The sequence below is a fragment of the Brienomyrus brachyistius genome, chromosome 7 (genome assembly GCF_023856365.1).
Source record: "Brienomyrus brachyistius isolate T26 chromosome 7, BBRACH_0.4, whole genome shotgun sequence".
Lineage (NCBI taxonomy): Eukaryota > Metazoa > Chordata > Actinopteri > Osteoglossiformes > Mormyridae > Brienomyrus > Brienomyrus brachyistius.
The window spans coordinates 6,512,478-6,525,875 of record NC_064539.1 but is presented as its reverse complement, the minus strand read 5'-3'; the positions used below and the strand labels follow the sequence as shown (position 1 = coordinate 6,525,875).

Below are 13,398 nucleotides of genomic sequence, written 5' to 3'. Positions count from 1 at the left end.
GGCGTACGCAGCCAAGCAGTCTCCTGCGCTTTTACAGCATGTGAAATTATATTCCAGAAGTTGCATGCGAACAGTACCTGTGTTACTTTCCCCACAAACACTGGATTCAGTTACAGAGACCTGGAGGTAAATACTCAGCTGTACTACATCTCTTTCCTAATCAGGCTACTACGGGGCTATACTTCAGAATTCATGGATACTTCAGTGTAAATAAAATGAAAAACACACAAGTGCATGCACAGCTGTTTTGCTGGAAGCCGGGAAAAGCTGGGAAGCTTTCCTTCCACCTGGGAGGGAGCTGAGCTAAGCTGCCTGATACCTGTTGCTGATTCCCAGTGGTCTTCGTTAGCTTCTTGACGATAGCAGCCCATCTCCCACCCAATCCACTGTCACGTGATATGATTCAGGTCAGCAAACATGATCTTCGACAGACAGGAGTGAAAAGCTATGAAACCACCAGCACTAGCTAGTTTGCTTTTACCTTCTTCATCCTGTTGGGTGTTCACAGTATGTGTATTTGACCGTACCAGTATCACCTTCCTTTACTGAAGACCACTTCCAAGACTCAAGAATAAGAATGCCAAGATGTCGTTTTTGCGCCGCCCCAAATATCAAAGGTACATCGATTGCATCCTCACCGAATGAGAACAATCCCATGATTCATTGCGCCCCAAGTTCATTCTTGGAAGGCAAGTTAGCAAGACCGGTCATGCCAAAACCACAGGTACGACCTTTGCATTCTTGGTATTGAGAAACACCCAATATTTCTGCATGGTCACATGACGGTCATGTGACGGTCACATGGGCTTTCGCTGTATGGCCTCCACAACCCACAAACATTTATACTAGGACAGGCTACATACACCTGGAAAACCTCATGTCACAGTGAACATATGGATGCTTAAATATGCAGTCTGTGTGCGCGAGTGTAAGACTTATTTTCACTCAAACCTATGCTTTCAAAGTCATGCTTTGTTAGCATAATGGAATTGCTGCTGGATGTGTGAAAACCAGCCTAACAGAGAATCACAGGTGATACGGAAGCAATAGATTGCACAGTATCGCTGATGTTTGGGACAGAGCGGTCTTTGCTTTGTAGAAGTGAGTGGGAACTGGAATATGTGACGCAATTTCCGAAGGCTCAGTGGAAGCTGAAACAGCAGTGACAGCGGCGTTTCTGAACGAGAGAGAGTCTGGCGTGTCAGCATATAAATAAATTAAAGCGCATTTAGCAACATGAATAAGTCAAGCTGCTCAGCGGGTCAGGACGATCCGAACGCGGCGCTGAATACTTCGAGAGATGGCGTTTGCTTTGGATTTTACCAAAGACGTGAGCAGTGAGGTTTTCCTCCTGGATCCTCTGCACAAATCCCAATGCCAGTGACGGTCTCACACAGAGAATCTGCAGTGACGAGCAGATCACTGCAGTCAGTGCACACCTTGAAATCGGTAGCAAATCTCTACCAATAGACTTAAAATAAAGCCGTTTGGACAACAGTGTGGACTTACAGCCTGCTGTATGTCTATCTTAAACCACATTGCATCTCTCCTTCCATCCATCCACCTTCTAACCGCTTACCCTGGTCAGAATCGCAGGGTTGAACCACAGTGAAACATTAACAATGAATTTATTGTGTTATATCAGTCTGATCGCTATAATTAAATAGCTGCCAAAATAAATGGTTACTGGAAGAGGCTATCGTGTTCATTACCTAAATAATTTTACACTTGCACCCAGGCTTCTGTTAATACAATTTACTAAATATAAAGGTGCACTTATGTCTCCAGGCAGGTGTCCACTTAATTACCTGGGAGTCATGTTTTATATTCAAAACACAACAAAACATTATTGTTATTATTATTACAACATTTAATAATGGTTTGCTTTACAGTATCAGTGCAACACTGTAATGGGTCCTGTGGGTGTTTAAATATAAAATATTAAAATAAGAAGAGTGATTTCAAAGACAGAGCTTTTATCAGAAAAACGGGAAGGCTGTAAATCGCCGGTGGCCTCCGGGTAAATCGTCAAACCTCACCCTCCCACGTACCCAATAAGGAGGAAGGGATTTCAGGTGACATGCAACATCAGTAGCTCGTCTGGACTGCAGCGCCCCCCTCCCTACTGGCTTGCAAAATGCAGGCAGCGCGGGACCCATGCCCTCCCGTGTAGGGGACGCTCCAGCCATGGAGAAGCCTTGTGGTTATAAAGACGCACCATTGATTGGTGACGGGGCCCCTGACGGGCGTCTATGCAGCTGCCTGACAGCGAGTGTGAGGCTGCTTTGGTACGAAGCCAGGTCTCGGCAAACTGGTGAGGGTGAAGGAGAGTGGGGGCGATTATCATGAAAAAGGCCGCCGTACTGGTGCTGTTAGGGACCCACCCTACCAGAGAACCCGCCGGCTGATGATGGGCACCGGCGCCAGGCCTGGGAGGGTCGGACTATGGCTCTGTGGGCCTGGCTGCTTCAGGTTTCTCTCTAGAATTAATTTATGAGAATGAAAGCCATCTGGTGCGCTGGCTCTCGCTGGGCTTATTGTCTCCTGGTGATTGACTGACTTGGGGGGTCAGCCTGCCATATTTTTAATGACATTATTACTCCTGTGCTGGAGGAGGCCGAGGTGGCCTCTAGGCTCCGGTTTTTACGACGGGTTTACACGTTTAGCCACGCACTCGTGATCCCGTAGATGAAAGGCACACCTATGTTTGCTCAGTGGCATCAGGTGTGCGTGGTACTGACGCCGATTACTGTCAAAGAAGCTTCAAATAAAAAAAAAATTTGATGAAAGTTTTAATGCCGTTTACGAGGAAGGATGAGCGGCAGGCAAGGTGGCAGGCTTTAATAATGATGAAGCAGCCCCCCCCCACCCCCAAACCCAACGATCGCCGCCGTGACACCCCGGGACAGCCGCTCTGTCACGCTTGCAAAATGTAAACAGGCAGTAAGTCACAAATTAAAGAGTTATTAGGACATCTTGCCAAGTTGCAGAGAAATCGCCCCTGGAAGGGATCTGCGTGCTACGTCTCCCAAATAACTTCTCTAAGAAACATCCATTCTTTCATACATCCATCCATCTTCTACCTGCGTACCCTGGTTGTGGTTGGGGGACTGGAGCCTATCCTAGGCAGCCCAGGGCACAAGGAAATACAACACCCTGAAGTGGCTGCTAGTCCATCACTGGACACATGCAGTCATTCACTACAGGAAAACCGGCTGCATGTTTTTTGACTGCGGCTGGAAAGTGTGCGAACACCACCTTTGAGGCGTGAGATCTCCTTACTGAGCCCACCTCCATATGACCAAAATAATAATGATGACACTGATGATGATGCGGCAGAATCGGGGCTCAGTGACATGCCAGCCAGTGCACAGCTAAACACCTGGGATTATCCTCTGGGGGCAGAGCATCCTGCCGCCACGGTAACTCTAGCTGAGAGTGACATCGACAGCCCGGGCTGTGCGAAAAGGAGATGCGATCCCTGAGCTCATGGCACCTTGACTCTGGATTAAACGCTCACTGTAAGGCTAGCTATTCAGAGAAAATCCTCCTGTGTGTCTTTGCCTGGTAAAACACACACATATGCAGAAAGTGCTCCCCTGTGGGCGTCTCTATTACTGCGGGGTCATGGATCACCTCCAGATAAGCGCGCCACAGTCGGGATGAAACGTGGACAGAAGGCGGACAGGGGGTCAGGCTGTGAGACACACCATCAGCAAAGTGGAGAAATAAAGAAACAACACTGCCCACTTACGGTTATTATCTGCCCCCTATCCAGGCCCCCGCCCGACCAACCGTAGGCTGCTTTACTGTAATGGAGGCGGCTCTCTGCCGGGCACTGAAGCAAGCTGCTGCTGCAGGTTTCTCCCAACATTTTAAGTGTATTCCTGTAAAACTCTGTGCCTGGTCTATGGCCATGTGCCTCCACCCTCACACCCTCATCCACGCACTCCATCCTCACACCCTCATCCACACACCCTCCATCCTCACACACTCATCCTTATGGCTCCACTCTCACATTCTCATCAATGCACCTCCGCCCTCATACCCTCATCCACACGCCTCCATCTTCACACCCTCATCCACAAGCCTCCATCCTCACACCCTCATCCACACACTCCATCCTCACACCCTCATCCACCTGCCTCCATCCTTACACCCTCATCTACACACCTCCATCCTCACACTCTCATCCACCTGCCTCCACCCTCACATCATCATCCACACACCTCCATCCTCACACCCTCATCCTTATGGCTCCACTCTCACATTCTCATAAATGCACCTCCATCCTCACACCCTCATCCTTATGGCTCCACTCTCACATTCTCATAAATGCACCTCTGCCCTCATACCCTCATCCACACGCCTCCACCTTCACACCCTCATCCACAAGCCTCCATCCTCACACCCTCATCCACACACCTCCATCCTCACACCCTCATCTACACACCTCCATCCTCACACCCTCATCCACATGCCTCCATCCTCACACCCTCATCTACACACCTCCATCCTCACACCCTCATCCACACGCCTCCATCCTCACACCCTCATCCACCTGCCTCCACCCTCACACCCTCATCCTTATGGCTCCACTCTCACATTCTCATAAATGCACCTCCGCCCTCATACCCTCATCCACACGCCTCCATCCTCACACCCTCATCCACATGCCTCCATCCTCACACCCTCATCCACACACCTCCATCCTCACACCCTCATCCTCATGGCTCCACTCTCACATTTTCATCAATGCACCTCCGCGCTCATACCCTCATCCACACGCCTCCATCTTCACACCCTCATCCACAAGCCTCCATCCTCACACCCTCATCCACACACTCCATCCTCACACCCTCATCCACACACTCCATCCTCACACCCTCATCCACCTGCCTCCACCCTCACACCATCATCCACACACCTCCATCCTCACACCCTCATCCTTATGGCTCCACTCTCACATTCTCATAAATGCACCTCCGCCCTCATACCCTCATCCACACGCCTCCATCTTCACACCCTCATCCACAAGCCTCCATCCTCACACCCTCATTCACACACTCCATCCTCACACCCTCATCCACACGCCTCCATCCTCACACCCTCATCCACACACTCCATCCTCACACCCTCATCCTTATGGCTCCACTCTCACATTCTCATAAATGCACCTCCGCCCTCATACCCTCATCCACACGCCTCCATCTTCACACCCTCATCCACAAGCCTCCATCCTCACAGCCTCATCCACACACTCCATCCTCACACCCTCATCCACACGCCTCCATCCTCACACCCTCATCCACATGCCTCCATCCTCACACCCTCATCCACACACTCCATCCTCACACACTCATCCACACGCCTCCATCCTCTCACCCTCATCCACACGCCTCCATCCTCACACCCTCATCCACCTCCAAACCCTAACCCCTACCCCTTCCACAGTACACAGTGGACTGTTTCACCAAAATCCTCCCTCACATGGTATCTTACAACCCATCTTTCTTTTTGTGGAAACCTCAGCATCACCCCCTCCCTAAAGCCGCGATTAATCTGCCACGGCTCCAGCGGGGCCATTTGGGCTGGTGTGAGAGGGAAGGGAGCCGCCTCGCTTTCGAGGCTCGCAGATGGCGGCCCTATCGCCGCCAGCGGCCTCTGACTGCTGGCCGGCGTCCCCGTCTTTTCAATGGCTTAAACCCGCCGGGCTGGTGGAGCTGCTGGCCAGCCTTGGGGGAGGATGAGGCAAAACAAAACAGAGCAAGGAAGTGAGAAACGCCATCCAGTCGCACAGCCACCATCCCAAGAAGCAGGGAGTGGGACAGGATGACAGTGCTGGGACTGACTGATTGACTGACTGACTGGCTGACTGACTGACTGACTCACTCACACCCCTCCAAATGCACAGTGCTGTTTGAATATCTCCTATTGGCTCTCATTTTTAAGCTATTAGTGGCTCATAACAGGATTCCAACCAGATACAGATAAGAGGCGATAACTTTATTTAACAAGGTACTAAGAAAGCAGACTGTAATCTATGTTTATCTTCTGAGATTTCCCTATAGCACCTGCTTTCCTGGAAGTAGCACCTTTAAGTTGTTCTTAAATAAATAAGTGTTCATTGTTTAAAAATGAAACTACTGTTTTATCCCAAGTAATGTACACTTAACTTTTCAGAGAAATCAGGGTCAATTGGGGATTAAGGGCCACACTCAGGGACCCAATGGCGACATCACCAAGCCAACCATAGTATTCAAACCAACAACCTACCAGTCACAGGGACAGAACCCTAAGTCACCCAACCGTCCCTTTTGAACACCTGACCACTGTTTCATGTCATTTTTCCCTCTCAAAGACAATGACCCACATCCTCACAGACAAACACGTCGGGTCACCGGCTGACCTGAATTGTCACAGGTTCGCACCAGAGCGGATGAGATGTCCACAGGCTACCAGGGGCTGAAAGGAGCTGTCTCACCTAAGCAACGGGCCAAGCACAACACCTGCTGTGTGCACCACATCCAGCAGTAAAGCACTGCGTTTGACCAACAGAGGGCGCTGGTAGGCTGATTTCCTATCACTCAGGGACCTCGATCCCAGAATGCTTTTACTTGGTGCGGAGCCTTGCAAACAAAACAAATAAACAGCTTGAAAGGAAGGGCGACATTAAGGCATTAAGCATTCCATCTCAGCGCTGAACCTCTCCATACAGGTACACTCACGCTGAAGTGTGTAGCCTGGTCCTCCTCGTAAGGTTTCCGTAGAAACCTGGAGCGAGGCACTGAGACAAAGGAGCTGCGATATCCCACTGGGTAGACAGATAAAAGGTGCCAGGTCTTTGATCGCATGTCACGCTGCAGTCGTCTGCATGTCAATAGCTACTTTAACGCCACCATGCACACATTCATTTTGCTGTCCCTGGAAAATCTGCTTCACTTTTATGGGTTGAAAACATTCAAATGCTGCACCAGTTTTCAGACTAGGTTAAGCAATCCCTCACCTCTGATGTAAGATGTTTAAATGTTTAAAGAACAGCATAATAAATACTCTTAAGCTAAAACAAGACTACGATTATCGTGAATGCTCTTAAGATCGAATTTGTACCCACAATCTTTGATTTGTGATGTGAAAACTCATATTTTTGTGGTTGGTTTAATAGTCACATAGAACCACCAGCTCATAACATGCCCCAACTGTGTGTTAGGGGTTCTATGGGCGTGCCTTTTCTGGAACAGGCTGAGGTATATCAGCCATTATTGCCTCCATCGCTCACTGCTCTGCTTTGTGTCCCCCGGACACCGAAATGATCATTTAAACACTGGAGTGAGGATACGGTGAGGAGACGCGCGAGCCGAATTCCCAGTAATTTCCGAGATGTTCACTGTTGTGTGTGTGAGCAGGGAGGGTATTAAGGATGCAGTCATGGGGGAAGAATGGGGGGAGGGCTTGAAAGTGATATAAGAAGCGGACACATGTCCTTCTGATTGTGCTCCCATACGCTCTAATAAACAACCTGTCAGCCTGGGACACATCCGCATCCATCACTGTTACTACGGCGACGCCAGTGCTTCCTGCAGCCACTTCCATAGAAACCTTCCCTGGAGCTGGCTGCTTTGCAATTTCCCTTCTTCCGAGTAAGCGAGATGCTCCAGGGGATGTAGGAAGGATCACACAACTGCACTGGCTGTAACTACAGGAGCTCTATGGGCTGGGCTACCTGTGGCCCTGCGGGAGTTTCCACTTCCGGGTCGCGACCCCAGCTTACTCTTGTGTAATCTGCCATTTTGGGCCCAGAAACCCAAGCGCTGCTCCCAAATCTCCACGAACATGCATCCCCCCCATACATAGCTAATCGTCCAAGCTTTAGGGGCAACGCTACAGCCCGGCCTCTGCGATAGCGCTCATCGCACAACTAATGCTAAACTCTCAGGAATGGACACTAGTCCCACATTCATGATTAAAATAAGAAGGGAAGGACCAACCATAAAAATCTCATTTTAGGAGCCTCTATCCTGCAGGACACAATTTTGTTACAGGTCCGTGTTCACACGACTGGCCATTTCATGGGGCAATTCGGGTTAATTACCTCTGTCCGAGGGTATGGCAGCTGTGTCTGGGATTTGGAACTTCAGTCTCTTAGTCCTGAATCCAATAGGCCATCCTGGTACTGTTCAGCTACACAGAGAACAGGTCTCCTTTCTCGCTTCAGTCCTGCATTTGTTTAGTCGCTACGGGAGGCCAGTGTTTCCCAGACAAGCCCTCGGCGATCCGAAGATGAGGCCGGGTTCTTACGGGACGTGTGGGAAATCAGCCGAGTGGTGAGAACATATGGTGAATTAGAAGAAACCTCGCCATCATATTCCTCTGTTAGTCTTATAGGAAATGTGGGGGACGGGGGATGGGGGGGGAGGGGTATGAACAGCAAGACGGCCCTTCATGGGAGTGGGCGGGTACTCGAAGGAAGGAGAGGTAGTGATGCTCGGCAAAGATAAACCCAGCTGGGCAAATAATTCTGAAAAATATGCAGCAAGATTTCAGTCGTGGAAAGATGCTGTGTTTGAAAAGTTTCAGAACTTTTTCTAACAGAATAAAGCCATTACAGCCTTCAGTATCCGCGATAATAGCTCTGTTGGTCTTTGTAAAATTATATCTGTAGTGGGGCGGAGGGGTGGGGGGTGGAAAATCATGAACTCATTAGCAGCGTTTGCGTTGCGTCCCTTACTGGTTGCAGGCGGAGCCTGGGGTGTTTGCCGGGAAATCTCTTCCGCGGACGACAGCCCTAGATTTCCCCCGGGATTACAAGGCAAGAAAAAAAACTGACTAAAAAGAAAAAAAAAAACAATTATGGTCACACAGCCCCAAGCAACTGAGTAAAAGTGCACGGTGAGACCTGGCTGGTTAATCCCACCTGCACGGGAGCGTCTGGGTGCTTCGCAAGAGACGCCTCTCTGTGTCAGGGTTGGCGGGAGTCTGCGCCTCACATGTCACATGGGCTGGGACTGGGAATCACTATCCCACTGCGTCTCCCGTGGTCAGTTCCCAACCAGAGTATTTGGGGGGTTGGAAGGCTCACGAGTGAGCGTGAGTGTTAATAAATTTAATTAGCACATGGGTTACGCCTATGCAGCATCTTGCAACAAAATGCAGGAACGAATGCGACAGTTTTCGAACGCTTCTGCAGAACTCTTAATGTGATCTCAGCACTGGGCCCCGCTGGGACTTCAGGACGCTGATCGCATTTATACGAGCAGCTTAATACAATTAAGGCCCGTTCACTGCGCACGGCTATTTATACATGAAAAGACGAGCGTGAAGGTTAGCGGGTGGCGCGGCGGCTGTGGAGCCCGGCTTTTAACCTGAAGGTTGCCGTTTTAAAGGCTCGTGTTCGTCTTGTGCCTGGGCCTTTGTTTCTATGACAGCAGCATGTGTGAGCAGAAGAAAGACGGCGCTTCAAAGTTTCCAAGGGAGACGGAAGCAGAAAAAGCAGGAAGCGCTACAAGGCTAGGACCTCCTTTGCATCCGCAGGGTAAATCACGTTCTTTCTGACGCATAATCATAAGCGTTTCTTCCCTGTAATTGTGCCTGCGGCCAAATTTAACAGCCGCCTCTTGTTCTAAACTTTCCTGCTCTCTGGCTCCCCCTAAAGGCAATGCACAGCGACAGCTTTGGACTTTTTCCTCGGTCTCCATGTCTGACTGCCTGGAGTTATGGATGGGCCTCCTCTCTTTCTCATTCTGGCCGGCCGCACTTCCCCCCCTCCCCCAGTGACACACCTGAAATGCGGGTGTCACGGCTGATGGATGACTGCCATCTCGTCCTGCTTGGTGGGTCCTGTGAAGAAGTGTCATTAAAAAAAAAGAACAACAGGAGGCTCAAGAGCCCGAGGGGATAGGGAGGGTGGGTCAGGTGCCCACAGACTCGAGGCCGAGTTGGAGAATATAAATGCGTGGGTTTGTGTGGAATGCATGCGCATATGTTCGTGTCTGCGTGTTTGTGCGGATGCTCACTCAACAGCCGGAAAGCAGAAGGTAAAACATTTGTTAAGAAACTCAACCTACAAATCAAAAGATGTAGATTCCCCAAGCAAGTTGTTTACCTTAAATTTAGCAAATACACAGTGGTAAGCGCAGCGGACGATAAAACCGCGAACGTCAGGGCTTTCCGGATGAACGGCATAGCGAGTCTTTTGGCTACCAGAATTCATGTCTGACGAGCCACCAGCCTGGAATGATCCTCTTTGGCAGAAAGCTCCAGTGAAATTATCCGATTTCACGTGACAGGAATATACCCCATTCCCATTCACGGGGAATTCTGCTCCTGAAACTCTTCCTTTGTCCCGTAGAGACGGCAGCCACCGAAATACATACCGACGTTGCTTCCGAAACAGCTCGAGTCGACGGCAATGTGATTACCGGTCGGGTGAGTTCCTCTCGTTCGGTGCCGAAGATGCACAGCGGGGGGGCTGAACCCTGTGACTTTTGTCTATGGCCTTAAAAGCTTAAGTTACCTTAGGAAGGCGACCGACCTTCTCAAATGCCGAAATGCCACAAGGAAACAAATACTACACAGGAACTGCTCACATCCGCTCTGCCTTTGTGTTACTGGGCACCAAATAAAATTTATTTAAGCAACCTTCAGTGAGAGCAGATGCTACCAACCATATTGAAGGCCAGTGCATCCAAAGGCCACTTATCTCAGCATCCATCCATCTTCCATACCATTTATCCAACACAAGGTCAAGGGGAGCATGGAGCCTATTAGGACAGGGTTTGAGAGAAAAGAGAGTCAATGCAGCGCAGGGCAGACTCACAATCACAGAGTAACCAATTAGCCTAACTGCATGACAGGGGTTGGAAACCAGCGCAGGCAGAGGGACCCCCAAATGGTGGGGCAGATTTTGAACCCATAAACCTGAACTCATGACGCTCTGGTGCTAATCATACCTCTTATGTTTGTTAAAAAAATAACATCCCTACCTGTGATTGATGGATAGATAGCTGCACATTGGCAAACGGAACAGAGGGGTGGCTGCTGAGCAATACCAGACTGGGCCCGTAGGGGGCGATGTGTGCTTTGTCAACATGGAAGAATGAGAATCGTGTGCTCGTCACCAATAACATTCACGCATCAGTGGAGAAGAGGCGGGCAGCTGCTGATTGGTGAACCGCAGGTGTTAAGGTGGCGAGCGAGTGGCCGGTTTAATCAAAAGCTCCGCGGCAAAGAATGGGCACAGTGGGACAGCGAAGTTCATTTTCCTCAGTCATTAAAAAAAACCTTGGCGTCGGGTTATGCCGGTGAAAGGTGAAAGAGCCAAGAGACTTGGTCCAGATTGCAGGTGGGATCCTCAAACCCATTATGAGATTAAAATAAGAACACCATATTTGCTGGCATGAAGCCGATTCTGAGTGTCGACCTGGGAATCTGAAGCCAGAATTCTCGGTGCGGAAGGTTCTGGCGGCTAACGGACGATTTGTGCATCCGTGCATAATTAAAATAGTCCGCTGCCTCCCTCTGTGGAGTCCCTTTCACCCTCGTTATGACTTTGGCTTGGGCATGCACTCGGAGTCACTCGTTAATTTACGCGGTGGAAAGATGGCTAATTAACACCACCGTTCCATCCGATCTGGCCAAATGGCCGAGCGGCCTGTTTTAAAATAAGGTGCCAACAGTGTGGTGGAGGGAGAGCTCGGCTGTTACCATCTTAAGACACTTTTTTGAAAAAGACACTAAATGAATGTGGACAATTCGGGCAGCTTTTATAGGACCATGCTACTCTCCTCCCTCCCACATACATTAATGTGTTACTGTGATCTCGGGACGCTTTACGGAGGTAATATCCCCACACCGACATCAGGCAGACACTTTTAGACTGACGCGTTACGGCCAAGGTTGACGGAGGCAGAGAAGCTCCGGTAAAAACGAATGTGCCAAAGTCAATTCCGTTTTCAATCTCAGTCAAGCAGCCCGATGTGACAAAGGCACATTTCTGTGTGGACACGATGGGACGATGAGAATATACTCTCAGACATCTCTCCAGGGCTCTTATGTCAAGGGAGCCTTTGAAGCTCATGGATGGTTTGTACCATTAATTTTAACCCCTCAAAACCCTTTCAGATACACGATGAAATCAATTTTTAATTACCAGGCCTAGCAGTGTCTTATATATCAAAGCAAGAAATACAAAGAACCTTAAAGCAAGTTGGGGCAGGTTTTTTTTTTTAAGTATAGTTCCAAACTGCCAATTTCTAAATCCAGCTGAGAAAAATATATCTATGGAAAAAATTGCTACTTTTTTGCCTCTTTCCACACCTTTTTGTTAATTACTCCCGGGGCTTAAACGCCTAACAAGGCAATCAGGTGAAAAAACACTGCATGCCGAGAGAGAAAAGTTTTTTAAAAGTGTTCTAGGGTCTTAGACAGAAATATTCTGTGTACACATTCATGCCCCCCCCCATGAAATGTTTTTATTACAACCAAAGACATTTTTATTTTCATTTTTTTGATTTAACAAACAAAATACCAAGGGCAGGTGATGTTTGGCTCAGTATGTTAGGCTTCCGTGCCTGTGATCAGAAGGTTGCTGGTTCAAATCCCATCCTTGATAGAACAATCACAAATCTGTTGGACCCTTGAATGAGCCCCCCCCCCCAACCTTCAGTCTTACCTATACATATTTGTGTGTGTGTCACATAAGAAGAGTATGATGAGACAAAAAAAAACACTCCAGTGCAAATAAAGTTTAGCTTCTTTGTTGTTCTTGCAGTATCTCAAGAGCTACAGTCAAATCCATGTGCTTTGCGTCAGGTGTGGAGGTTGGCAGACTCTGACACTCAGGGCGTATAATCCACAGAAGGACTCCGCTGGATCGATCGCGCCCAGACAGCACACTGCCTCAACCTCAGCGTCACAGCTAATCCACCGCGGCCTGGCGTGCGCAAGAGAGAGAAACCGGCTTTGCACTCCCTATCTCCCAGAGGTCCCTTACCGCTTGACAGACCCCCGTTTGCGGACGCGTCACCCCGGCGACTGGCATTCATATCAATTACGGGACGGGGGGGCTTGTTTTCAGCGTGACACAGGGGCTACTGCCTGACGCTGCCAATGCCTGGGGGTCAGTGCCAGGGATGGGGAGTCCTGCTCTCCTTTTTTCGCCGTCGTACTTGATTTTAAACCCCATTTAACAGCCTGCAGTCCCAAGACAGACTCGTGCCAGGCCTGCTGGAGGGGGGGCTGGGGGGTGAGGCTGCTGTCTGCTCTGATCCCCCCAGATGCCAGGTGCCAGGACGCTCCTTTGGACAGCTTAGCGCCTCTCGGACAGGAGTTTCTTTGGCAGACAGGGACACGAACAGACACAAAGCCCTCACCTGCAGACAGAATGAGGCCCAGTGCTAG

At 49.5% G+C, this 13,398-nt stretch overlaps 1 protein-coding gene across 3 annotated transcripts in view; it reads right to left on the bottom strand.

The window, feature by feature from the left end:
* LOC125746383 (astrotactin-2-like) overlaps positions 1–13,398 on the bottom strand; it is a 297,596-nt gene that overhangs the window by 71,476 nt on the left and 212,722 nt on the right. The window lies entirely within an intron of this gene.